The sequence below is a fragment of the Melospiza melodia genome, chromosome 1 (genome assembly GCF_035770615.1).
Source record: "Melospiza melodia melodia isolate bMelMel2 chromosome 1, bMelMel2.pri, whole genome shotgun sequence".
NCBI lineage: Eukaryota > Metazoa > Chordata > Aves > Passeriformes > Passerellidae > Melospiza > Melospiza melodia.
This window is the reverse complement of record NC_086194.1, coordinates 143,310,116-143,337,654: the sequence shown is the minus strand read 5'-3', so window position 1 is coordinate 143,337,654 and position 27,539 is coordinate 143,310,116. Positions and strand designations below refer to the sequence as shown.

The 27,539-nt window shown below is 41.4% G+C and overlaps 1 protein-coding gene and 1 long non-coding RNA gene across 4 annotated transcripts in view; one reads left to right on the top strand and one right to left on the bottom strand.

Annotated features, from left to right (window-relative positions):
- ZFHX4 (zinc finger homeobox 4) overlaps positions 1-16,741 on the bottom strand; it is a 150,119-nt gene extending 133,378 nt beyond the window's left edge. For 2 of the 3 annotated variants that reach the window (XM_063170598.1, XM_063170617.1), the window contains exon 1: positions 15,996-16,741. The gene's annotated coding sequence lies outside the window, so the exon portion shown is untranslated. Of the gene's footprint in view, positions 1-13,410; positions 13,740-15,995 lie in introns of those variants that run through there. The other variant, XM_063170607.1, reaches the window with a different exon arrangement.
- Positions 14,022-27,539, top strand: part of LOC134425725 (uncharacterized) — a 31,167-nt gene continuing 17,649 nt past the window's right edge. The window contains exon 1 of the long non-coding RNA XR_010029755.1: positions 14,022-14,216. This is a non-coding gene — a long non-coding RNA (uncharacterized LOC134425725). The remainder of the gene's footprint in view (positions 14,217-27,539) is intronic.

Genomic DNA, 27,539 nt, shown 5'->3' with positions numbered 1-27,539 from the left:
CACTGTGAAATAAACATTACAGTATTTTTTTGCCTGCATGCTAAAAACGCTGCAATTATCTTTCTAAAAGTTACCACGAGGCAGGTACACAAGCAAACAGTCCAGGTCTTGGGGAGACACCACAACTCCAGATAAGTTCAGAAAGAATCTTGATGAAAACAAAATACAAAGAATCTTGCTTTTGAGCAGATTTACAAGACTGCAAGACTCTTCTATTTATGCATCTAGAAAAAAAAAAAGGCTGTGGTATTGTAAATCATGTTAAACATTTAAATATTACTCTATCACTAAGTCAGCCTGGTCAGTGAAAATACAGGATGTTTTTCAAACAGTTTAGTTATTAATAAAGCACTTTTTTTCTAGAATATTATCATGGCAAATTTGTTTTGTACTGCCAAGATCAGCTGGGCATTTTGTTTTTATTATGCATAGTCTTTTGTCATTTTTTTGTTCTGCAAGTTAATTTGACTGCTGTGCATAAGTGAAGTGAGCAATTCAGTAATTAACTTTGGTGTTTTAAAATGTATGAACTTTAATTAGATTTCATTATAAACAAACAAATGTCAACCATAATTATAAGCTCCTTGGTTTAACCACATATTATCCCTTTTCAAACAAACTTGATGTCAGACAAATTAAAATCAAGCAGCCAGCAATTTTGAGTTGAATTTTACATGATCTGCCAGTAACCTGATTACTTTAACTTCAATATCATTACAGGAAAAGTATTTCAAGAAAAATAATTACAAGAATTCCAACAGGAGACAAGCTTAATTGTATTGATTCAAAAGATGCATGTATATAGGAACCATGCTGAAGGAATAATGTTATCTTAAATCTACAGTTACTATTAAAATTATATTGTCTGGCATGAAAAAGGCAATTTGAGATCAGTGTCTGGAAAAGCAGAGATACAAAACTAACTGAAATAATTATCTTTACGCCATTATACTTTAAGCAACAAAATATCAATGAGGAACAACTTGAAGGCATGAAGGTTTGCAGGTTTATTTACTGACTGGTGTATCTATTAGTACCAGGAACAAGTGGAGCTGTCAGGACATAATGAAGGTAAATGATTAGTTAGCACAGAGACTGATCTCTTCTTCAATGCAATAAGAGTTAATTAAAGTTTACCACCAAACATCAACCAAAGCAGGATGTTGATCAGGTTTCAGCATTAAGTGCAAACAGACAATGGTTGGCAGCAATTAGTGCAGCTATCAAATGACATGCAATTATAATTATACATTTAAAACACCTAAAGGCTTGTGGAAGGGAGGGAAGAATCCCATCAGCTTCTTTGACTACGTACAGTCAAAGTGCAGGAAACAGGTATCAGATATATCACTTCAATATTGTAAATCAATAGAATTAAACAAAAAAAAAAAGGTTGTACAAGCACATTATCTGACAAAGGACAATTCACTGTACATGAAATGGAAGAAATCTGCAGGCGACTCCTAACAAAGATAAGTACTAGTTAGATTAAATAAATTACTTTGCTGCTGCCACTCACACTGACACGCATAAACAGGGAAGTGTTTGGAGTTTAAAGACTGGTGGCTGCAGCTTTATCACACATTTTTATGCCAGACTCAAGGTTACCTGGTATCTTTAGTCCCTGTGGTCACATTCACAGCATGAGAAGGCCCAGAAGGACCGTGGGCCCGAAGCCCATGACCACAAGAGCTGGTTTCACATGCTAGCTGCAAGCCTGCTGCGAGGAAGCCTGGCCTTACCAGAGGCAATTGCCCGGCACCAGAGCCTCGGCCTAGGGCTCTGCCACACATCCCCTCCTCTCCACCCGCTCCAATCAGCATGTGTGCCAGTCCTGCCTGCTCCCAAACTTATGCCCAAGTTTTGGGGAAGAGCTAGGAAGTGAGAGATTCCCAGCCCGGACAAACGCCGTGCATCGCACAGCAGCAACGCCGGTGCGCCAATAACGCAGAGCACGGCGAGGGCCAGAGCTGCCATCGCCACACGTTGCTCCCACTCCGAGGCCTTGCGGAATGGTGGCAGCCACCAGACCGGTGAGACAACCGAGGTGACAACGATTTTCTTCCCAGTCTCCCGTTAAAACCAAAGGAAAGATGATAAACTCGCAGCAGCACCTTTAAGAGCAACACCAAACAAAGGGAAAAAATGCTCTCAGCCCAGCGCTGACAGCCTGCTGAACGCCCTCAGCGCAGATGTGGGAAGTTAAAACAGCCCCAGTTCTGCAGTATCAAACACACGGGGGCACACAGCAAAGCAGGTAAATAGCCATGATTAACTGGTGTAGCCCAAGAGACAATTAGCTACACAAATCTAGTATCCAGACAATTCTCAGTAACTGCTCCACACACTGGAGATGGAATAACTCGCTCCCACTCCCTCCTCTTCGGCTGGCATAGTGCAGGTAGTGTGGCTACCTGGTTAAACACCTACACTGTTCCTCATCAGCTGAATAGGTCTGGCAAGAAGGATCCCGACCTCAAAGAAACCAAGATCTCTTCAGCATTTTTATGGACAACACAGTGGGAAAAGCACCGCGCTCTTCCTAGGTATGTAACAGGAAGCACGACAAAGCTTTCCAGCAGACAAGTAGCAGGTTTCCAAGAAAGCTAAGCTGTGACAAATTAAAACCTGATGATGAGAGGAGCAAAAGGGTTAGACAGTAGGATTCACTGCAGAAGGATACCACTGAAACCATGAAACTCCCAAGATTTAAAAAAAAGAATGGAACTGGCTGCCAAAATTATCCAGAGTTATTGTAATGAATGTGAAAAAAAAGAACAAAAACAAAAAACTAAATTGTAAGGGATATTAATACTTGTTTTTCAGAGGTCTAAAATTTTGCAAAGGCAGGCATATACAATAGGTTATCCTACATCTGCCTACTGTGATATTCTTCAGAAGCATTTTGCACAGACTAGCCAAAGAGACAAAAAGGCTGGCCACAACAAAATCCCACTCTGGCAATCAGTATGTTTTTATATTATGAATTACCCCCTGAGTAAAGAAGTGTCTACAGCAGGGAGACTATCCTTATATTTTATTTGAACAAACCCATGCAAAAAGATCATCAGCATCAGTCCGCATTTTAATGTTGCATAAATTTCCACTGTGTCAAATTCAGTAAACCTTCTTTTAAGATTGTAAACACTGTATTTTTTAATGCACTTTTTTTTATTATTTTATAAGGAAACCCACATACATATGCAAAATGCATTAGGATGGGTTGTGTCAGTATGTTGGCTACCAGTTGTGATTTTCACTGGAATGTGTACACGTTCACATTGCTAAAATTATTTTAATAAAATGTTTTACTGCTTTTCATAGTTCCTGGGCTGAAGCCTAGAGCAGTTCTACAGATTTTTTTTTCCCTAACAAACCTCATTTTCCCAACTAATTCTGTTATGCTAGGGATTTGTGCACAGAGTTGGCTAATCCCAGCATTTCCCTAGAGCTGCATCTAAGCTATGGCCCACTCCCAGCACAAAAGTGTCTCCAAAAGCCCTTTCGCCCCCTTCAGCACTGATACACTCATTGGTCCTGACATTTTCACTTCAGCCATGACAAATGAGCTGATGGCTGTGATCAGATTGCACACGAGGACTGCTTTATCAAAGACGTATCATTAACTCTCATCACTGTCTTCCATTATGACTCTTTTGGTCAAATCTGTTGTGAAAATGCAAGCGAGTTTAAAAACATAACCTAAACATAGCAACAAACAAACTTCATTAAAAAGCAGGAAAGAAAACCAGACTTGGACAGGATCAGAAAGAGTCTAGCGTTAACTAAATGTTTCTCTGGGGATTTAAGTAACTGTACTCAACCTCTGCCCCAGTGCAAACATGGTAGTTGACCGTCTTCGAAAGGCCCCTTCCCCCATTGCGGACTGCGAGCACTATTTTGCCTTTTTTAGAGAAACAAAAATACAGCAGCAGCCATCAAATATGTCTAAAAACAAAGTCAACTTTTTTTTTTTCCTTTTTAGTCTCTGAATCACTTCACATTCTGTGTGTCTGCTCTTATCAAAATATGTTTCTCAAATAAATCCCTTAAAGAATATAAAATTTTCATTTGAATCACAGCCACATAATCACACTGTTTTCTGACTCACAATAAAAACACCAACATAAAGCACTGTCTGAAACGGAAATCGCTCAGCTCCCTATGAATACCACAACCTTTCTGTCAAGTTAGAACCTAAGTTCCAGTTACACGGTTCTTGTTACATCTAGAGGGTTTACAAAGTATATATTTGTTGTAACGTATTCTTGCAATTCATCTGAGAATACACATCTAGCAGAGTCAACTGTAACACAACAGATCTTGGGAATGAAGGTCATGCTTTGAGATAAAGTGCTATTCACTTTTGGACCATGCAAGAAGCTCTTTATTCCTGTTCTTATTGGCATCAGTTCCCCCTTACCAGAGCAACAACAAAGCCAAGTGCTCGTGTGAGGTTTATGAATAAATCAGAGGTGAGCCACTTTAAGTGCTGCCCATGATTTCCTTGTTGACAGTGAGCACTTAAACAGGCTTCTATGACCAGCAACTCCTGGCAAACCTTAATGGCTCCTAATCTGTACCCTGCTTCATTTCAGGAAAGAAATGACCTACCCCAATTTTTCTCAAGTCTTCACCTTTTGGGCAACTACTGTCCTGCCTTTTTAAGAAATTCACATTTGGGGACTGTCCTGTTTCAGTGCCAAGTTTTCACATAACACACAACATAAAAATCACCATTTTCTTCCCTGAAAACAAATGACAGCTAATAAAATATTATTATGCTGTGCAGCCTAAGTAATTCCCAGACAAACCATTACACAATTCAGTGTTTGTTTAAATTGCGTAGATTTTTAAATGAACCTAAAAGATATGCAGTATATTTGCCTCCAATTATTAAAATCATGTAAAAAATATGCTGAGAGCAGATTCAACCCTTCTGTACAGCTACAGCTGAAATCAGGAATGTTTATAAATCATTACCACAGAGCGTGTTTTAAAAATTCAAACAGCCTCAAAATCTATTTTTAAATAATAATAACATTGAAAATAAAACTAATTTCAACAGTAAACTCTGTGCTGGGTCAAACAAATCTGGTCCGGAAACATTAGAATCCAGCTGTGGCATGACACTAGGTGCTCCAGTATGTACGTCTTTGATGCACAAAACCACTCAGAGAGCTACGCTGTTCAACATTAAAGCTGTATCCTGCATGGAGAATAGATTTCAACATGGAATGAAATTCTTCATTTTTAAGTACTCTCTCTCCCTCACAACGCCTCTTCTTCCCCCCCGCCCCCCCTTTTTGACATGTCACCATCTCCAGATGGCTGAATTGACTCTGTAGTAGCTGAGTTATTGTCAGGCTCCCAGTTTCTGCTATATTTAAACAGTAACATTTTTTTGCTCTGCTGTCTCCTGTTGCCTTTCCACCCACTCGGGGAAAAGCTGTGATTTCAGTGAGCGCTCCCCCCGGGCCGGGGGGCGGCTGCCTGGCAGCCTGACCGGCCGCTGCTGGAATTGCGGTGGGTGCCTCAGCAGATGACGCTCTTCTTCGCAAGGGCCTGATCCAAACCTGGGGAAATCGATCAGGCGGCGCTGGACTTCGCAACAGGCCCTCAGTCAAAACTGGAAACGGCAAAAATGCTGCGGAAAGCACCCGGCAAGTGAGAGAGAAATCCACGGGCCAGACCAGTTAGGACTCAAAACTCCAGTGATGCCTCACACTGTAACCGAAATATCTGTCCCAGTGCACTGCAGACAACTCAGTGAGAAATCATATTTTTCTTCCCTACAGAAACCAGTTGCTGCCGCTGGAAAAATTCCCAAAGCACATCGCTTTGTTTCAGCAGAGTGGCTCATGGTTTTGTGTGCATGGGGTGGCACTTCCCACCCCAGAGATAACTGCACTCCAACGGCAAAAAAATTATTTTTTTGCAAACAGTTGTGAAAACTCAAAGGAACTGAGAGATTGAGGGATGACATATGCCATATAACTAAATAATTTACTTTAGAAATGTTACATTTTTTAAAATTTAAACTCTTAGTGCTGTAAACAAAATCAATAACCTTATTTCAATTAAAACAAAAAACAAAAACAAAAACAATAAAACAGAAAAGGACCTGAGTAAAATCCACAGGAATAAATTCCCTTTTTAAGGAGCTACTTTTCACTCAGAACCTTATTTTCTGGAGTGGGGAAGTCATGGGAAGTGTTAGGTGGTAAACAAGGAGAATCTTAATTAAAGGTGGACAGCCATAGTTTCTCAAACAGGCAAACCACCTGCATTTGAAAACATCATGTAACAGCTGGCAAATCCAAGGATATTTCTTTCCCCTCTCTTGCTATAAAAGCTCTCGTTCTCTGCATACCAAAAATCAAAGGACCATCCCGAACAGATAGACAGAAGTAATGTTTTTGCCATGAAAAAGAGATTATTCTTATCTGTTACACTACCATCTTCTGGGACAAGTGTGGAAGCAACTGGGATTATTCCAGGTTTCCATCAGTGCCCCAAACACTGGAGCACTACCAGTGACAGGTGCCTTGTCATCTCAGATTAGGTGAATTTATAAGGCAGCCTCAGTGTCAAAACAGGGAGGAGCAAGCCTTCAGCAGCAGCCTCTCACAGACCCTCAGCTCTGCTGTTACCTGGTAAAAGGAAGAGAACTGACCCCCTCTCAGCCTCTCTGGGAAACCTTTTACTTACAGACCTTCCAGTGCCTTCCTTAAAAATGGAAATGGGAGCAAAAAAAGAGGAGACAAAACCTTTCGAATTTAATTTCATGGAATCATTGTCAAGTGGTAACTGCAGGCCAGATTCTTTTTCCACTAATATCAAAACTGTCTGTCTTGCCAGTTTTACACCCATATTATTCCTCTCATTTCAGGGCAATAATTGTTGATTTAGTTTAGGGTGAATGGGAAGAATATCGTTCTTTTGGTTATATGTGTCATGGGCACACATCAAGACAGGCCTTTTGTATGTATTTCTTTGTTGCAGAAACAGAATATTTGTCTATTTGAATGCAGTTTTAAACATATATCCAGTGTGCACGTCACTTGTTCTGCAGACACTGCTGCAGCCTGTATGGTAAATGTTTGTTTTCAGAGTCACCATGGTCTTTCATGTACATATAGCCTTTAGTTTGTGAACTATTGACCTGAAGGACCATAACACCTTCTTAGGAGCTGGGATAACTGATCAGATCACTGTGAGTATTAAAAGTCTGCTAGATTTATCTGTAAAGAGATGCCAGTTTATGTGTCTTTAAATTTTTTCTCAAAAATAAAAAAAAGCAAATTGAATATAATTCAGACAAATTACAATCTATATATATATATATATATATATATATATATATATATCCATTTTCTTTCTTTTGAATTGAAAGCAAATTCTGAGTAATGTGGACATAAAACAGAGTGTCTTGATACAGGAAACTTTCATTTTGACCTTATAACTTAGTTAAACCATTCCTCAGAATATTTTTTTAAGCTGAAAATGTAATTCCTCAACAAGTCTGCCATATTTCAGGCTGGCACAAACTTTTCTAGTTAGTTTAGAACACAGCAAATATTGCAATAATAATGAAAATAGTGGTATAAAACTGCCATAGAGTGACTATTAAAAAGGAATAGAGTGGCATGTCTTATAGACCGAACTTCCTGCTTTTATTTATGCAAAGCAAGTTTATCTCTACAGGTCTGCAAAATCCTGTCATCAATACATGTGTTTATTACCCCTTTCAAAAACAACAACAAAGCTCAACAACGACCAAACAAAACCTACTGGTTTGTTATACCTATTCGGTAAAAGCAGCTCATACATGCCTTTCTTAGTTTCTCCTATCTGTGCATATGTTCACATAAACATATTTTGTGTTACATCTTATTCTTTAAAATCTGAATCTCAGAATCTTGGTGTGCTGGGATTCTGCCCATTCAGAAAGAATGCAGACATCACATAAGTTATTATTAACCCATGTGTTATCCAGTTCTACAGTGGCTGGAACTTTGCCAGAGACAACACATGGTGCTTGGTTAACAATATTTAAAAATACAAATTAATTTATTTTTTTAATTAACACATTTTTCTTACAGAAATACACTAGTAAGATCTTCCCAGAAGGAAAGGCATACCCCAAGCATATTCCTTTCAAAGAAGTTTTAAGGAATTTCATAAGGAAAGCAGCAAAACATTCTAAAACCTCCAGAAGGTCTTTATCTTTAAAAAAGAGATTTTTTTTTTTTGTGACTATTCTTCTCAAGCACTGTCTGCATTTACAGTTTTGGTTCACTTATTCGTAAGCAATCCTAATTTCTTAGAGGCATCTCCAATGTTGAAATATTATCAGATCAAGCCCAGTACCGAACTAGCAAGCATTTACAAATAAATTTTCTGCAAACTGGAAAAAAAATCCCCAAAACAAGTTAATATTTAGTCTGACTACCAAGAGTTTTCCACAGTAGCTCTAAATCGGTAATTATGTTGACCTGATAAAAAAGAGAGCCTATTTAATATGCACACATACAAATAATTATTCACACTGCATTTGATTTACATACATACAAAAGAACCACTTCCCACTTTCAAAAGTGGCTCAACACTTATGGTATTTTAACTGCCCTAATTACTGTTGAGAGAACATAATTAGAAGCACTGATCACATTGTCAACAGCTAACCAGTTGCAGCCCTGGCTGGGGGCCTGATCCAGTGCTGGCTGGAGGCGGAGGGGGCCAGCACTGATTGCAGGAGGAGGCCAGGGCCCTTCTGGCCACCTGAATCTACAGGAATCCAAATGTTTTAACCGACCTGAGTACGCTGACACAGTCACACTGAACACCCCGCTCCTTACGTGCATGTATCAATTGCTATTTCGGTAAGCTTTCTCTGTTTTCAAAGGCGAGCAAAGAGAGTAATTTTTTCCCCAGCAAGGCTCCTATACCACTTAAACACTTAGCACTGAGTCAGAATTCATAACTTTTTCCAAAGGAGAAACAGTTTAATAATTAAAACAGATATTGACTAAACCCTGCTTCCCTGAATGCCGAACTTTTATTAGATTATTATGTGTTGATGCATAATTTCCATTGGCAACTTTTAAAGCAGCTCCTTCCCTCCCTGCCGGCCCCTGTCCTCCCTCTTTCTTTCCCCCAAGCAAAGTGCTGGGAATCCTTGATACCCAATAGTCAATATTTGGTTTGCCTGTCATGTTCCTGGAGCTCCCCTCCATACAAACCTGTGCTTCTTATCCTTTCGCTGCACTACTCTCGTACGTGTTACTTCTCATGATGATGCAAATTCAGGGCATCTTAGCAATTTGCTAAAATCTGAGCTTCTGCTTGTTTTCTCAAGTCTTGGACAAACATAACTTTGGGGAGAGCTGAACATAGGCATAAAGAAAGAGGAGCCTGCATTTTCATCTTCCTTTCATCTCAGTCATTCAGTCAACCATTCAGTGCCCTATTCAACAGAGCTTTTCATTATGCAAAAAAATGCTAATCCTTTTCCGATGCTTTCACACTTGTATAAACCCCCATTCCTTCGACTGAAAAGCAATTATATCAGTTTACCTTTCTGTCAAAAACAGGATTAATATTCCAATACCAGAATCTCCTTTATTTTCCTATCTTTTGCTTTAGGAAACTAGAGATTATTAGTGGCGGTATTCCTTAGAGCAAGAATACATTATTTTAAATATGATTATTTTAGCCAAAGCACGAGGGGGGAGGGGGAGGGAGAGAAAAAAACTTCAGTTGCTGCGGAAACTCTTTTCAGTGACAGAACTGACCTTCCCTTTGCAGAGGCCTGAATAGAATGAGCCTCACTCTGGTCTATTAATCAGAAACAAATTATGAAAGAATGTGGCTGGACTGGTTGACACTATCCTGTCTTGGGAGACTCAGTAACAGCCTAGTAACAATGTCCTCTTCATGGGTAATGAACAGCCATGACAAATGGGGCAGAGAAACTATTTATTTGCATATGCAAATTCTCACACAAGGGAAACATGTACAAACAAGTGTCATTGTAAGGTGGATTAGGCAAACAACGCTTTCTTTTTAGGACACTCTGCAGCCCAGAACATTAGTCAGCACAATTAAACCAGTCTCCATGGAGACTAATGAAATTTCACCATGGTATGAGTTAAATTAGATAGCTAGTTATGTGTTTTCACAATCCAACTTGAAATCCATTATTGTTTCAGAACAATACAGCAATTGTGCCTGGCTGATCTTTGCCAGCTCAACAAGCTCCTAAGTTGACAATTTGCATATGTTAATATAATTAAGCACTAATTACATGAAACTTGTACATATTCACATGCACTTTCCCTGGGCGCTTCTCAGTTTGAACCTTGGCCAAGTCTTTAACCCTTTGAATGAATTTGGAGTGGCAAAGCTCTGCCTTCTGGGTACAGCCCCAAGGCAGATGCAGAAAAGCTCTTCATTTATAAACACAAAGCTTAACCTGGCTTCTCATATTTCTATCAACAGGCTAGAAAACATTTTTGTGTGTGGTGGGGTAGGAGAAAGGCCAAGAGGTGGAGGGAGCTGGATTGGAAGTACTTTAGAGACCCAGCTCTGGTGACCTTTTTGCATATGAAAACACAAATATTTACCCACCTAACAGGTCACAAACACATGTATTGCCATTGTCACGGGTCTTCAAGACTCGAATTCTCAAAAACTAGACTAGGTTTTATGTCAGGGCTCTCAGATCCGCAGAAATGGGAACGAGAAAAGGAAAAAAGAGCAAGCAGTAACTAATGAGCTTTACATAAATATATGCAGAGGCAATTAAGCAGTGTTAATTACTATGACAGCAGTTAATTGAATATAATTAGATATTTTAAGCTACTGACTAAGGCATAGTTAAGATTAATTTTATTGAGATTAATTGTAAATAAGAATAGATTAACTGTGTTTTGACAGGCATAAAAAGTAGATCTGCAAATTAACTAGGAGAGCAGAAACTAGCACAAAAATCATATATTATCTTAATGTCACACCTCAGAATCATCTGCTCAATAAACATGACTTTTCAAACCCAAACAGACAGGAATCTTGAAGAAAAACAAACAGCTTGCAGAGATTAAAGAGCCTTTTGTCCTTTTTCATGTGCATTTCTTTTAGCAGACTAAATTAAGCGAGTCTGGTGTACGTTTTTAGGAAGGAACATTTCACACTGAATGGAAAAAATGTTCTATCACATATGAAATTCATGCAGCTGTGCGGAACCTAGTCCAGATGGTCTAAGACTATAAAACAACACTAAATGATAGACAGTAGGGCCTTCCCAAGATTATGTGATAAAGTCACAACCTCATATTTTGACTTAAATTTTCTGTCATGTATTGTTTCCTTCCAGATCAGATAGCTCCATTTTAATTTTTAACTAATCCTGAATATTCAATGGAAACTCTCAATAAACACTACTGATATGCACACGAGCAGAAATCATACAATATTTGCAAAATGCCCCTTAGCTTCATAAAAACAATGCTGAATTCGAAGTCTCCTGGTTCTCCCACAATACTAAACTGCTCACACCACTCAGCTTAAAGAGGTAAAAACGCCTGGGTTTAAATATGCTTCAAAAACACACCAAAACACATTCTACCAGCAGATTAATTCATGCATGCTGCTTAAGAAAATTAACAACAAGGCTGAAGAATGCTGAACAAATCACTAATAAGAAAGGAGCTTCAATTGATTTTGAAATAAATCAATAGGTGATTAACACAATATTTTTAAAGCAGTAGAATGTATATATATTATATAAGCATATATATTATATTTCCAATACCTTTTTAGCTCTTAATCGAACAAGGGCTTTACAACAGTGAGCATGTCCCTATATTGACTATCAACTTCTTTGGAATGCCTTTAGTCTTTTATAACGAAAATCCAAAAAATGGTCTGTGAAACAAGGCTACGACAAGCCATTCTGCAGTGAAAGATTTTAAATCATCCAGCCTCTTCTAATAGACTTGAGACTTATTGAGGTAGAAACCATAAAAAATGAAGAAGGGAAATTTAATCCCTGAAATATTGATTTGCACATTAATATCATATAGGCAGAGGGCAATTTGGCTTCATGGAAATGACACATTGTCGACCCTTGGTGAAGTCAGAGCCAATCTAACTGCTGAACATGTCTGAATCTCAAGAGTTATTAAGGGCTTCCCTTCTTGCCTTTATGACTTTTCTTCAGCCTACCAATGCAATCTTAAATGTATTATCTTTAAGAAATAATTGTAAAACCTCAGGGGTTTTCCAGTTAATGGAAGGGAGGCTAAACCACATCAGATTCTGAAATGCAACATTAAACCCTTGCAATCAACAAAACCACCTCAATTCTCATCCATCCAGTGCAGGATCTAATATTGTTATTAGAGATAATCAAATTTCATTGTGTAAATTTAGGCTCATGGTCAGAATGGAAGCAGTAAATTCTGCAATATTAAACAGTGATTTTTCTCAGCCTCCTTTATATGTTCTTTGATGGTGCACTATCTTCACAAATAAACCAAAACTATTCAAAAATCAAGGTACACATCTGTCGCCCTGTTCTGAAAGATGCACACAATGTCGTTTGCCATCTCCACAGCCTCCCTTCAGTTTTAACTTGATCTAGCGGATAAGTTCCATTTTAGAGAATAATAAAGCAGTACCACTGCATAAACCAAACAGCAGGTACTATTACTGTGACTTACACAGATGGTTTACCTGACCTTTCTTTGTTCCTTGGGTAGGTTTCACTTTTGCAGATTTATGACTTTTCCTTCTATATTTCATTGACCCTCTATGTTCATTATCATAAAAATGAAAACTATTGAATACATGTTTATGTTGGCAAAGTCCAAAAAGCCCACGACTAAAGGATAAAGAGATGCTACAATGCACTGTGTGGATCTCTAGATCGTACACTATAAATATTCAAGCACAGATAACACGAATAACTGAATAATCCGGGTGAGCCTCAGCTCTGGAGCCAGGTGCAAGAGGTTAAAACAGCTGGCTAGCCATCTTTTATTTTGTGTGCCTTCCTACCGGCTGAAACCGCAAACCCTGAAAACTAGCAGATATTCCCTCAAGGTTGATAGTCTGATTATTTTTCATTTCAACCAGTTTAGTAGGATCCCCCAGTAGAGAAAAGACAGAAACTCCTTAAATACAGGCAGTTGAATAGGAAGTGGAGCAATGATGATTAAGACTCTTCCCCCCCACACACCCCCCAACCTTCAACCCCCCGTTTATTTCCACGATCTTCTTTGTGCACCTTCCCATCCAAACGTTTGTATTCCTTATTTCAAAGAAAAGCACTCCGGATCGTTCTGTCAGTTTTGCCAGTAAATATAAAGTAAAACAAGTGTTGATGGCACTGAGAGTGTTACATACCCAGGCTGTGTTTTTGCATTGCTCTCAATGGAAGCGATCGATGCCCATGTCACAGTCGCGTCCCAATCGCAGCCAAGTCTCTGCCTCAATCTAACCAACAACAGGCAGGGCTGCAAAGGCTTCTCACTACCTCTTCCATCCATCCACCACCAAACTAAAAATATAATGCTACATATGATCTTTTTAAACACTCCATCACCGCTCCTAAGGATCGAGCCACTGCAAATCCAGGGGAAACACGATTGAAAAAAAAAAAATACACCATCAAAAAAAAAACACCCTCTCAGCAGCCACCCCAAAAGCACCCGAGCCCTCTCTTTCCACTCTCGCTCTCCTCCTGCCAACTACATAATCCTTGATAAAACCGAGGCAAGGCTAATAAAAAGAAAATTAAAAAAAAAAAAAAAAAAAAAAAGAGGAGGACGGAATGGAGCCGAGGAAATGCAACTGTCAGAAAACGGGATGGTCAGACTTCCTGAGTGAACCTGCCTGTGTCTGGCTTAATGTAAATCTCCACCATCTTCAGCCTGGCAAGTTGTCTTTTGGTTGGGCTTTTTTTTTTTTTTTTTTTTTTTTTTTTTTTTTTTTTTTTTTGGTGGGGAGGGGGGTGTTATGTTTGCGATCTCTGCCTTGGTACCTAAGGAGGAAGAGGAGGAGGAGGAGGGTGTGTTGCTGAATGGTGGCTAAAGCCTCCTCGGGACGGCGCTGAGGTGAAACAGGCTGAACCCGACTGATGTGGCTCCTCTCTCGGTTGGACCCAGTGCCCTAAGCAGCCGATGAGAGACCCCCGGCCGCCCGGCTCGCAGGTAACAAAAGAAATACCAACCCGTGTGTTTTCTGCTGCCGCTGCTGGGGAGGCTGTGGGGGTGGGGGGGGAAGAAGATGCAGCAGGGGAGGAGTGGAGGGGAACCGCCGTAAGTTGGCATCGGATGGGGGCAAAGTTAATTAGCAATTTTGTAGGAAATTTCATGTCAGGAAAGACGGGGAAGCAGGGACGCGTCTGCCATTAGCCGCCGTGATGGGAAGGGATGCACTTGATTCTGGCACGAGCAGTTAGAGCAGGAACCAAACTGCGGCTCGCTGTTTATGAGCTTTTTTTTTGTTCTTTTTCTTTTTTTTTTTTTTTTTTTTTTTGTTTGTCTGTTGGCTGTCTTTTTTTTTCATACACCTTAGAGCCCTGTTCAAAAAAAAAAAAAAAAAAAAAGGGGCTCCTGTCCCGCAAAACAACCACCACTCCCTTTCAAAAAAATCTCAGAAAGGCTTCGCTGAAAGCAGTCCCTGACCCTGCCCGCGAGAGCCTTTCCTACGGAGCGGAGCGGCGCGGCACGGCACGGCACGGCACGGCGGGGATGCCGCGGGCTCCGCCGGCGCCCGGCCGGCAGCCGCCCGCAGGCAGCGGCAGCGGCGCATCCCCACATCCCCGCCAGCGGGGCCGCTCCGCGCCGAGCCGAGCCCTGCCCAGCCCAGCCGAGCCCAGCTGAGCCGAGCCGAGCCCAGCCGAGCCAAGCCGAGCCGAGCCGAGTCGGGCCGGGCCGGGCCGCCTCCCCGCGCCGCGCGGCGAAACTGACAGAGCCGCAGAGCGCGCTCCTAACGGGCTCCTCTTCCAACGCTGCCAGAGCCGGCAGGCAGCAGCGCGATCGCCCTGCGCGCACACACACAGACACACACACAGACACACGCCCGCACGGCCACCCTGCCTCTGCTCCTGAGAAACCTACCTGCAAAAGAAAGGGGGGCAGAAGGAGGGGGGGGAGAGGGGAAAAACACCCCATAACCTTCCCCTGTACACACGCGCGCAGTCAGGGTCCCCATTGCCCTGCTGGCATCCCCCCCCTCGCCCGAAAGCGAAAGTTTGAGAGGCCGAGGGGGGTGGAGATGAGGAGGAGAGGCAAGGAGGGTGGGAGAGCAGAATGTGCCTTCAAAAGGCACCTCAAAGTTTTGGGGGGACCGAGCTGCAAAAGAAGAGTGCGAGCTCTAAAGGGGCTGGCGAGGGATGACTTCTGACAGCCGTACCGTCGTTCCTAATCTGACAGTATTCCCCCCCTCCCCGAGCTCCCTAGAAAAAAAGAGCGAAATAAAAAGTGGGGGGCATCCCCCGAACCTCTTCCGCAAAGCGAGCAGGGTCCTCCACTTAATCTGAAAGTTACAGCCCGAAAGAGGAAAAAAAAAAAAAAAAAAAAAAAAGGAAAGAAAAGAAACCCACAGCCCCAAACCAAAACAAAAAAAAAAAATACACAAACAAAACGTAACCCCCGGAATAAAAGAGAAAGGCAGTAAGAGAAAGAAAGAAGGGAGAGAGAAAAAGCAGCCCCTCCTTCCGAAATGAGAGCAAATACTGTACCTAAAAGTGGGGAAACAGGCAGAAAAAGGGGGGAGAGAGAGTGGGGAGAGGTACATGGGATCTGGGGATGTGAGTGTGTGTGTGTGTATGTGAGAGAGAGAGAAAGAGGCACAGAGAGAGGGGGAGAGAGAGAGAGAGCGAGAGCGAAATATCAAAGATTGTGCAAGATCAGCCTGGAAAGATAATCGATACTCGACCTAAATTTAACACAAACTACTCAATAAAAGTTAAAGAAAAAACTTACTTTCCATTTCCCCTCGCAGTTCCTACTGGATCTTCGCCTCTCTTTTTTGTTTTGCTTTATTTACTTAACAGCTGATCACATCCAAGTAAACGAGAGAAGGTTCATTAAAAAAATAATAAAAAAAAATAATCCTCCAACTTTATTGGGTGAAAATAAAAATGATTGAGCAAGAAGTGGGGGGCATGGAGCGGTCCTTTGGGGTCCGGGAGTTGTTAAAGCATGTGCCGACCGCGGTCTCGCTGTTTGGTTGTGAAGGGGTTGGGAAAAGGAGGAAAGGAAATGAAAATCCGATATGTCTTTATTCTGCTAATTATTATCGTTTTAGCCCTGTTTAAAAAAATGGCTGATTAAGTTGAGTGCGCATGTCTTTGTGTGTCTATTCCCGATATGCACTCTGGGAATGAGAGAGAGAGAGAGAGAGAGAGGGAGAGAGAGGGGAGAGAGAGAGAGGAGAGAGAGAGTAAAGAGAGCGAGGGAGAGCGAGGGAGAGGGAGAGGAGAGGGAAGAGGAGAGGGAGAGGTGTAATTAGTGAGGTGATCAACATTCTCCGGGCTGCAAATGACGCGCAGCCCCGGAGCCGGAGGAGCCGGAGCTGCCGCGGCTGCCGGGGGCTCGCCGGGGCTGCGGGAGCCACAGAGCCAGCCCAGAGAAGAAGGGGTAGCAGAAGGGAGCTCATGGATACAAACACAAGTCTGCAAACTTCATTAGTAACACAGACACACACGCACAGGCACACAAAGTAGATGGCTAGGGAAAATTAAAAAAAAAAAAAAAAAAAAAAAAAGGAAAAAAAAAAGAGGGTGGCAGACTTGCACTTTTAACTGTTTGGAAACTTAAAAAGAAACGGGTCCAAATTAATTATTGCATCAGGGAGATATTTCTGTCTGTCTGTCTGTTTATCTCTTACATTTTCTCTCTTTTAATGGGGCTTTAATGAAAAAAAAAATTACATCTCTTTTTTTCAATGGGCTAATGAATGTATGACACATCTGCAAAAGGAAAGGTAATATATCTAGGATAGGGAACAACTACCCATACAGAGATAAAGACGGGTTTATTTACACATGTGCACACAAATGCATACATGTGCACGCTCACATCCCACATCGTATTTACACATATGCACATACACTCAACATACACAGAGTCACACAAAACACAGCACACTTCATTTGTTGACTGCTATGTAATTGCTTGGAGACACCAACAAAGTAAAAAGCAAAGCCTTACAGAATATACAATATCAACTGTAAACAGTCTTATCAAAATGAAGTAAATATCAGCCCAAGGAAAGGGTCTCTTTGCATACAATCCAGGTTTCATGCATATACATGCATCATCTTCCAGTTTCCCTGCAAGTATTGATATTTTATTAATATTTTATCTGCTATATTTTACCAGACATATTTCATTCTTGAGGGGAGGGGGGCACACTATTATGATGAAAAGTAGGGTAAAATGTACAGATGTCATTATAAATCGGAATCTTCTACAAATATTTTCCTGTGTGGGATTTAAGAAGATTGCTTCTCATTTGAAAATCTAATTATCTTAACCTAATACTGCAGATGTGAATATGACTGACACTTTCATTAAAAGATAATTAACTAAAACTAGGAATAGACATACTTTAAAATACCCCCTACCGAAGATAAAAACATGACTATTCAAAGAGCATCCGAATACACCGCAGGAACACGTGCAGATTTTTGATAATGCTATTCCAGAAATGGGTATACCAGAAATGGTCACTAAGTCACAGGCACAGGCAGGAGATATTTACAGTACCAAGGACCCCGCGCAGGTGAACCGTAACCTTAGAGCTGACATGCCTTTGAAGTTCGTGATTCCTGCGATACACATCAAAACCTTGTCTTAGGCCTTAAACACTAAAAACCAGCAGGAAGGTTTTATCACAACCTTCCATTAAAAGCACACACGCACCACAACAACAAACCAGCAAAAACCAGGATGGCAGAAATACACACCTCTCTGGGCCCTAAACCTCCTGCTCCAGGAGAAGGTCTTGCAAGTACTGGAACTAACGCTAATAGGAAAATCCCCACCTGATGATGAATTAAGGCTGCCCTTAAGGAAACACAGGCCAGTGTCAGGGAACCGAGTGTCTAAAAGCAGATGTTTAAGGTCAGAGTGAAGGTCCTGATAGTTTTGAAGGAAGGGGAAAAAAAAGAAAAAAGAAAAAAGAGGTTTTTCGAAAGGAGAAGGGGAAAAAAGGACTAAAAAAGAAAGAAAAAGGAAAAAAAAAAACACCCAAAACAAACCGCCAGCTTGGAAGTACAGCTATTCAAAAAATCGGAATCTGCAAATAAAGCAGAGGAGGACGCCTACCTCAATCCAGGGAAACCTTACTTTAAACTTCAGGAAAATCTTCAAGATTGGAACTTAAGGGAAAAGTCAGGGGCATTGGAGGGTTAGTGAGAGCAACTTTGTGGCTTTTCCAAGCCTCACCTATGCATTGCACCAGCTCATCAATGAAAAAAGGTGTGAGCATATGTATGTAGATTTCCACAGGCACTGCGCCCTGTCAATGAACGTAATAAGGAAACTAGCGATATTCTGCATTGTTGTTTACACGGTGGAAAAAAAAATGCAAACAAAGACTGAAAATAAAATCTCTGAAACCTGTTTACAGTTATCAGATTGGGGGAGTATGATGGACAGAAGGCTTTTAGGTTTAAATGGTAGACGAAACGGAACTCTGAGATAGAAGGATGCATTGTCCATTCAAGTGCATGCCTGAAGGATGGCAACACATTTCCTAAGACTGAAGACAATTAAATACAATGTGATGAAGAAACACCTGAGAACAATACATCTATTTCAAATTCAAGTGAAGTAACACGTATACTTAATGTCACGGAAGAATAAGGAAACGAAGATAATTTAGTTTTAAAGTCGTCCCCCCCCCCCCGCACTTCCCCCCACCTCTTTTATTCCTAGTGCTTTTTTCCTGGTGAAACATCAATATCATTAATGTCATTAATGTCAAAACACCAAACGTCAGAACAGTCAAGTCATTCTTTTTTGGCTGTAGATTTTCCCCCCTTTCTCTCGTCTTGGAGGGGGATATAGGTTTATGGTGTTCTTGAGTTACAGCTAAGGAACAAAGGAGGGGGGAATAAGGCAGGAATTGCGACAGGAGAGTCCACATTTTTCAGGGTTTCTTCTGCCACTGTTTACTGTCCATCCTAACATTTTAAACCTCTCTGTTTTTCTGTCTCTCCCGCTTTTTCTCCCCCTAAAAATAGTACCTATCGAGGAGGGGGGGGGGCGGGGGGAGGGAAAAAAAAAAGGCACTACGGGATGTTAACAGTTTAGAAGGAACCCGGGGATCGCCACGTAGATAGGAAAAATCGAAGAAGGTTAATTCCGGGAGGCAGCAGCGGCAGGTTTGTGGGATGTGATAAGAGCGGAGCGCAGCGCGGGCTGGGGGCGGCGGGCCGGGGGGCGCGGGCGGGCGCGGAGCCGTGCGGGGCTCCCGGAGCCGTGCGGGGCTCCCGGAGCGGTGCGGGGCTCCCGGAGCGGTGCGGGGCTCCCGGAGCCGTGCGGGGCTCCCGGAGCCGTGCGGGGCTCCCGGCGGCGCGGCCCGGCCCGGCCCGGCCCGGCTCCCGCTCCCCTCTCTCCTCCCTCTCTCGCTCAGCTGATCGCCCCGAAGAGTCTCGCCTAACCTCTCAGCTCCTCTCCTCCGGTCTCGGTGGACCCCCCGCCCACCTCCTCCGAACTTCTCCTGCAGGCACCGTTACATATTTTGGGTTTTTTCGAGCCTCCTGTTGAAACCACAAAAAGCTCTTGATAGTGACGTTACATTTCAAAGAAAGGGAAGGGGGGAAAAAAAAAACCTCAAAAACCCCTCAGCCTTTTCTGTCCTTTACCATCTCCAGCCTTAGCCCTAAGGAAAACTAGTTGGCCTGGGCGAGACGGAGCTGATGGGGGCCAGAGCCCGACACTGACCATTCTTTAATAGACAAAGAAATCGTAGCCCAAACCGGGCTCTGTTACACCACGTCTCCCCGTCAAGCTCATTTCACTCCCTAAATCTGCGCTGCGGACACACAGGGGCACAAGGATCTGCATAATTACAGACATAGCCGCTCCCCTCTTTAATAAACCGACATAATTCCTAATAAGCGTTCCCTTCCCCCACCTTCTCCTCTCCCCAGACCCCAACCCAAGGGAAAGGGGATCCATGTCTTTTTACTGCGTTCCCTAAGTCTATAGATGAGCTCAGTTTGAAACGAGGTATTACAAGATTTCAGTGTTACAGACCCTTTATCTGAGCTACAGACACTTTCAGATCCCCAGCCCCCACCTCCTCTCCTTTTTGTTGTCTCTTCTCCTCCCGGGGGCTATTTGACAAAGGCAGTGTGTTAACTAACATTTTTGTTTAACTCAGCAACTTCTTTTCAAAACATACTTAAACCTGATAGCAATCTCTTGTACTTTTTTCTTTCTTTTCTTTTCTTTTTTTTTTTTTTTTTTTTTTTTTTTTTTTTTTTCCCCGAGATGAAATTGACTCTGAACCCAAAGCGTTTGGCTGTTATTAATAATTTCTTTCTTTGCAGGTATCATATATACAAATCTTTTGTTAATTTACAACGCTCTTCCCCGCCATCCCCCCGCCCCCCGCAAAACATTCCACTACACACTTAAATCGGGAGGGGGGAATGGGGGGGACGCGAGGAGAGGAGGGAGGAGGGAAAGAAAACAAAAATCCCCACTCTGATTCCTGGAAAGTTTTGTTCGAAAAAGAAATAAAACAACAATAACATACTGCATTACAATTCTGCCTTCACTGCCCCAGATTTGGCATTCACCTACTGAAAGTGCGTCTAACGAGCAGTGATCTTAGAGAAAAATCACAGCCGAATAGTACAGACATCTCGCTGAGATTTTGAGCTAAATAGTGCCGATTCCGATTGGCTTTTTCTTCTTGTTGTTATTTTGGCTGGAGCCGTACAAAAACGCGCACCCGGACATTACTATAAATAAAAGCGTTCCAGGTCTAAGTCTGCTGCCGGCGTTTCCTCCGGAGCCTTAACAGCCCTTTTTCAGCTCCTTTCTTGGGCAGATCGCGGGGATTAAATGCCCTGAACCTGAGCTCCTGGCCTTGGATGGGAAGGGAAAGAAAAAGGGAGAGGGAGAGAGAGAAAGGAGAGGGTGAAGGAGCCAGGCGCCCTCTGGGCTTTCAGAGGTCAGCGCTTTGACAGTGCTCTGACCTCCCTCCCCTCCCGGCAACCACCCCAGTGTTTATAAACAAAAACAGTCAGGACTAGCCCCAAACAATAGCAATTCACCAACTTCACAGGCACTTCACCAGCTCTTATGCAAATAAAGGAAAACGACCGCTTACCACCGCTCCCCCCCATCCCCTCCAGAAAGCCCAAGAGCATATTTCCAGCAGTGATATATCCAAGGGAAAAATTTTACATTCTGTCCTGGAAAAGGACGAAAAGGGAGTTCAGAAATAAAACGGTTCTGGTAGAAAGACAGACAAAAAGGAGAAAAAGCCAATAAAACTACCGATCTTACTGCAGAAAGAGGAAAGTTATGAAATATTTATACCTAAATCCAGCAATCCACACTGCCAATAAAACAGGAATCTTTGTTGTGTAGACAATATGCTAAACTACCTCTGCGACAAACAGCGATTATAAAGCAACCAGAAAAAGTTATTTTCGCCCAAGGAGCCAAGTTTTCAAAGAAAACGTGTGGATTTTACAGCTAAATAAAAGCCACCACCTCTGTGTTATCCGTAAAAACTACACATAAATTAAAAGCACCGTTAAAAGAAAAAAAAAAAAAACCAACAACCTTCCAGCAAGCAAGCAGCACATCTGATCTGACTTACAAAAAAAAAAAAAAAAAAGAAGAGTATAATTAAAACCATCTTTAATTACAAAAACCAGCAAGCGAAAACTAAATGAATCAATGATTTCTCCCCAAAATATTGTCCGCCAAGGTATAGAAATGACAGTTCTATAGTCCTGCATTAAAGCATAACTGAAAACCCCACAATTCAAGAACTGATTACGTGAGAAGAAAAAAAAAAGTAAAAGAAAAAGAAAAGGTCCTAATGATTTTCAAACTTTTGTTTAAAAAATGATGAAGATCAGGAAAGGTAGGAGGAAAAGTTAAAGGAAATATACCTCAAGAGAAAAAAGACCATCTCCTTTTCTTCTTTGTCTATCAGTCTCCAGTTAAAGCATATGGAAAATGTTTTCAAAATGCCTAGATTTGGCACATTGTCATTGCAAAGAGAGGAGCGCAGTGATGCTGTTATAGAAAATGGGAAATAAATTCAGGATTGGGTGCTGCCTCCTTCAATGCGGATTTATCTAAGTTTAATTTAATATTCCGCAATCACTGTATGATCGCATATAATTCACCAAGATTTTTAAGGGCTTTGCCTAAATATGTTGACCAGAGGCACAAAGTAATTTCATCAGATTATTTCCTTCTTTTATTTGTGTTTATTTTTCTCATTAGAAACACTTTAAATTGCAATTGTAAATAGTAGAAATGATGGAATATTAGGTTTGGGGTGAACAAACGCTCAGAGAAGGCATTAGCTTTATTAAAATCATTCAGAACGTAAAATCAAAAAGCACAAAATGGTTGTTTGTAAAACACTAAACCTTTAATCGATTTATTGGCATTCCAATCGATTAGATAAACGGAAATCTATAGTAAACATAAAAGCATTTAAAATATTTTTCTGTCATTTCTAAACAAAACTTTTCTTTTCAGTAGAAAAAAATTATTATCAAACGACTAACAGGAAATTCTTCAGATATCAAATTACGATAATAAAATTATTTCCACATGGAAAGGGATAATGACAATGATGATAGTAATTATAATAATGAATAATTCAACAGCCCTTTGACATATATGGAAGAGCCTGGTTCAAAAACAGCTTTTGAAGGGGGCTACTTTTAGGGGATTTTTTAAATAAAATTGAAATTTGAGGCTGAAATGCTTAGATTAAGTGACAGTTTAGGTGCATGTGGTAAAATTGCGTTAATTTTTTTTCCTGCAGTTTTTAAGGCAGAACTGTTCTCTTTGACATCACCCCTTAAATTTAGTTACCTCTTAATAGTGGTAAATAGGTATGTAAATATATAAGCTAACCCTGAATTTATGGGGAGAAAATTTTGTCTCCACACCAGGGCGATGGGAATGGGGACCTTTTACCTCGCAATTTAAACAATTTGCCTAGCTGGCAGAGTACCTTCCAGATTACAGAAAAATTGTGCAAGAAATAATGTATTTGACCACTTAAGTGAAAGAACACAATTTATTTAGGGGTGGAGGGTGGGGAACTGCAAGCCGGAGAAATGCAGCAATCAGCTTGTGGCATTCTGGCTGCGCGAAGAGGAAGTGTTGCTGTAACGGGTATTATGTTTATTTGATAAAGAAAATCAATGAAAGTGGCTGTAAAGTAGTTAGTGAGGCGTGTGTTTGGGACTCGGGTTGAATAGTGACTCCAGCGGTCTGGTCGATGAGCTCTAAGAGCTCTGGAAATCTAACCTAACCCTCCGAGTGAGCTCTCTCTCACTCACTGCTGCACCTTCCCCAGGCTGGGAGACTTCAGCCCTTGTCTCCTCCCTCCGTCTCCTTCCCTCTCTCCCCACATCGTCCCTCCTTCCCTCTCTCCTCACATCGTCCCTCCTTCCCTCTCTCCTAGTTTTCCGCTCCTGCTCTCCTTCTTCCCATCCGCTCCAACTGTTCCCTCTCCCAGGTATATTTGTTCCCCTCAGCCTCTCCCATTCTCTTTCTCTCTCACTTTCATTCTCTCGCCCCATCTCTGCCGTAGCTGTTTCCTCCCGGTCCAGCTGGTTCTCTAAGTTTCCCTGTACTTTTGAAACCTTTCCCCTTCTTTAATTCTCTTCCTCTCCTCCCGGGTATAAGTATTCCTAAGTCTCCTTCCAGCCTTTTTCCTATCTGTCTTCACCAGCCAAATTTATCTCTTATTTTGGATTGGTTCCTCCGGACATGTGCTATATTAGTAATTATCCCTACTCATTTCCCTTTCACACACCCATGCTGAAGGGATGAGCACACCACGCTCTTTCCACAGCTGAAATATTTTAGACATTGGCTAATCTTCAGTGGTGCTTTACATAAGACCTTCTGCAGCTATTACCCCCTTTTCTCCCGCTATTCTTCATTCCCTCCAATTTACAACAGAAATGTTTCTCCTCCTTCTTTTCATTTCCTACTTTACAATTTCCTTTGGGGTTTCTAAATAGTAGTATGTCCTTTGCATTTCCCTACCCCCATCTCCTTCACTGTCTCACTTCAGCTATTTTGTTTACCCGGTTGCTTAGAAGAATATTTCTTTCCGTAACAAGTTTATCTCCCTGTCTTTCAGTCTCAGTCTATAAAAAAAAAAAAAAAAAAAAAAAAAAAAAGGGGGGGGGGGAGGAGAGAGAGACCGAGAGAGTGGAAAAAAAAGTTCAGCTCTTTTCAGCGAACTAACTTGGTTTCAAACTTCTGGTTTGGATTATGTGTCATTATCTATTTTCCCTTATCGTATCCCCCGTTGCCCTCCCCACCCCTCCGTCGCTAATAACATCTTTAGTGTGGTCAATGTTAAATATGGCAGATCTCTGAAGAATGCCTCCTCTCGAGCTCTCTGCTGGAATTCATTACCCGCGCCGCTCTCCCCATCGCCCCGTGTCCGCGGAGCCCCCGGCGCGGCCGCTCCGCTCCGCCGCCGGGCAGCGCCCCCGAGCCGCGCTCTCCGCTGCGGCGGCGGCCCCGGCCCCGTGCGGACCGGCCGGCCCCGGGCGCTGCGCTGCGCTGCGCCGGGCCCGGGAGCAGCGGCGGGGGCGGCCCGGGCGGGGCGGGGCGGGGGCGCGGCCCCGGGGCCGGCAGGTGCGCGGGTCCCGCTGCGGAGGGCGCCGGGCGCGGCAGCGAGCCCTCGGCGGGAGGCGCCCGGCTTTCCCAGCCAGGCTACCTGCCCTTGTGCGTCTGGGGCAGGAGGTGGGGTTTGGAGTCTGGCTCTTCTTGCCATTTTCTTTTTTTCCAACTTTCTCCCCCACTTTCTTTCTTTTTTTTTTTCTTTTTTTTTTTCTTTTTTTTTTTTTTTTTTTTTTTTTTTTTTCCAATCCCTTTTCCCTTGCAGTGTCCTGATTGTCTGGAGTGGGATCTAGATGAGGGATCCCCCCTGGCGAAGTCACTCATGTGCTGCTGGCTGTGACACATGCTACGTGTGTCGCCTTTGTATGGTCCTGGTTGGGCCACATGCACTTAGCGTGCAGTTTAAGGATTTGCTTTCGTGTGTGCAGTGAGTGCTGGAATAAAACGGGATTTCAAAGGGTACCACTAGAGTTGACATTTCAGGCCTGCTCTGGGTTTTATATAAACCTTAACCAGAGGAAACGATTGTTCCAGGTTAAATGGCCCTAAATTTTCCTTTGTTTCATTAATTGGGATCTTCTGTTTAGTTCTTGTGACAATTCTTTTAAAGAAACCGGAGGAATAAATCTAATTCATTAATTTCTTCCATACTGACTGAAAGGTTTTCGCTGTTTTACACATGGCTGGAGTTATGTTTAGACTTACTTCTTGTCTTTAGGTTACACACATGAAGTGAACAGAGGGGGCTTGATCCTGCCAGTCCCCTCCTGAGTGAGTAAAACATAGGTCTGTCTCGTTGTTAGAAACTCTCACTGCCATCAGGGCCTCCGTTTGGTGTGATATCTGATAAAATGATTTTACCTATTCCAGGCCTCCATAAGGCTACCCAAAACAAAAATCATATAATTCTGATTTTCTAAAAGCATGCTGTATGTTTTTTAGCTAAGCCTCTAGTAACTTTAACTTTCTTCTTTACTTAAATGTGCTTGAGGGAGGAATGATAGCTTTTACATTAAATGTTTCACAGTACTGACAGAGGCACAAATGGAAATTCATATTTTTTACTGTTTCAGAGAAAATACAATGCAAAAAACAGGCAAACAATATAATCCAGAAGTCTTATTAATTAAAATCCAATGTAGGAGTGTACATTTTACAAATATTTGCCTGGGAACTTGGACTCTTAAATTCTGTCAATATCTCCATCACCTCTGAAATTATTGCTCACCTATATCCACAGTGACCCCAAATTGTCAGAGAGAAAGCCTGCCAGTTGTAAATCCACACGGGGCTACAAGAGGATTGCAATTTATTATAAAGCAGAAATGTTACTGAAGGCAAAATTGGTGCCTATTCCCAAGTCCACACCTGAAAGGAACACATTTTCCAGAAATAAAGATGTTACAGAGGATTGTTTAATAATTTTTTTTCATGAGATCATCTTAGGTAGACTGTATTTTTTTCTGGACTTTAACCAACTGTGAATGTTTTTTAAAAAATTGTTTAAAAATAACAGGGACAACTGAAATTCAATGCCACCTTGAAAAGATTAAAATATTTACTTAGGCTGCAGACTTTGTGCATGACAGTACATTATAGAATAGTCAGAATAGAGAGATAATTTTTCCTTCTTTCCTCAAAAGGATCTAGCTTGGTACAATATTCTTCCCTCCCTCTGGAATGATGTTAATGAGTGCAAAAAATATTCTTGATGTAATGTAAAAGAGGAAGTGAAGGACTGTTATAAAACTAAATTTAAAGGTATGTTTTAATACTCTGAAAAACAAATACAGAATAATGTCTTTTGCAGGGAGATCTTATGTACCATGTGGAAAGAGCTTATTTTAAATAAGTGTGTCTGTACTTTCCTTCAGATAAGAGTGTGTACACTGTCATTAAAATAATAGGATTTTTTATCTGTATTTCTACTTATTTTTACAAGAAAATGTTTGTAATATAAGATACGCATAAACAAATTCAAAGAGCATCTGAAATTTATTCATAAAGAAAATTAAAAAATTTAAAATGCTACTGATTATAAAGAAGTGTTTGTAAAAGTCCTAATTCCTAAAATAAACTTGTGAATCTAAAAAGGTGCTAACCTGCATACACAATGTACACAACTTTCCCCTTTCAATTCATTTCTAGTGTCAGGAGGAACTAAAATGAACACAAGAGAAGGATTTCACTCTTTTTCTCCTTAAGCTCCTTTAAAATTATCTCTTCACAGAGACACCCTGAGAAATTAGAAGTACCCTAGGAATCAGTATTTCCACCAAATAATTATTTTGAAAATGAATATATGTGCCATTTTCCTTTGTTTTTTTTTTCAGTTGATAATTGTGAGTACTGTCATCAGTAAAAAGGGAATAAAAACTAAGACTAAAACATATTGTAAGGCAACAAATAGATGCTTTTGTATTTACAGTAAAATATTTTTATTTTCTTTTATTAGGAAGCCTTCATAAATTATTAAATCACACTTGATCAAGTTAACAATGGAGTTACCTATGAGCAGGTAAAATGCTATTTTCTGCGTAAGATTCATACCTGAACCCCTCAGACACTTCTTATCTCTTTTCTACATATTTTTTCATTAACATAACACTATATAAGCTTTTATTTTGAGACTATTATAGCAAGTAAAACATATTTGTC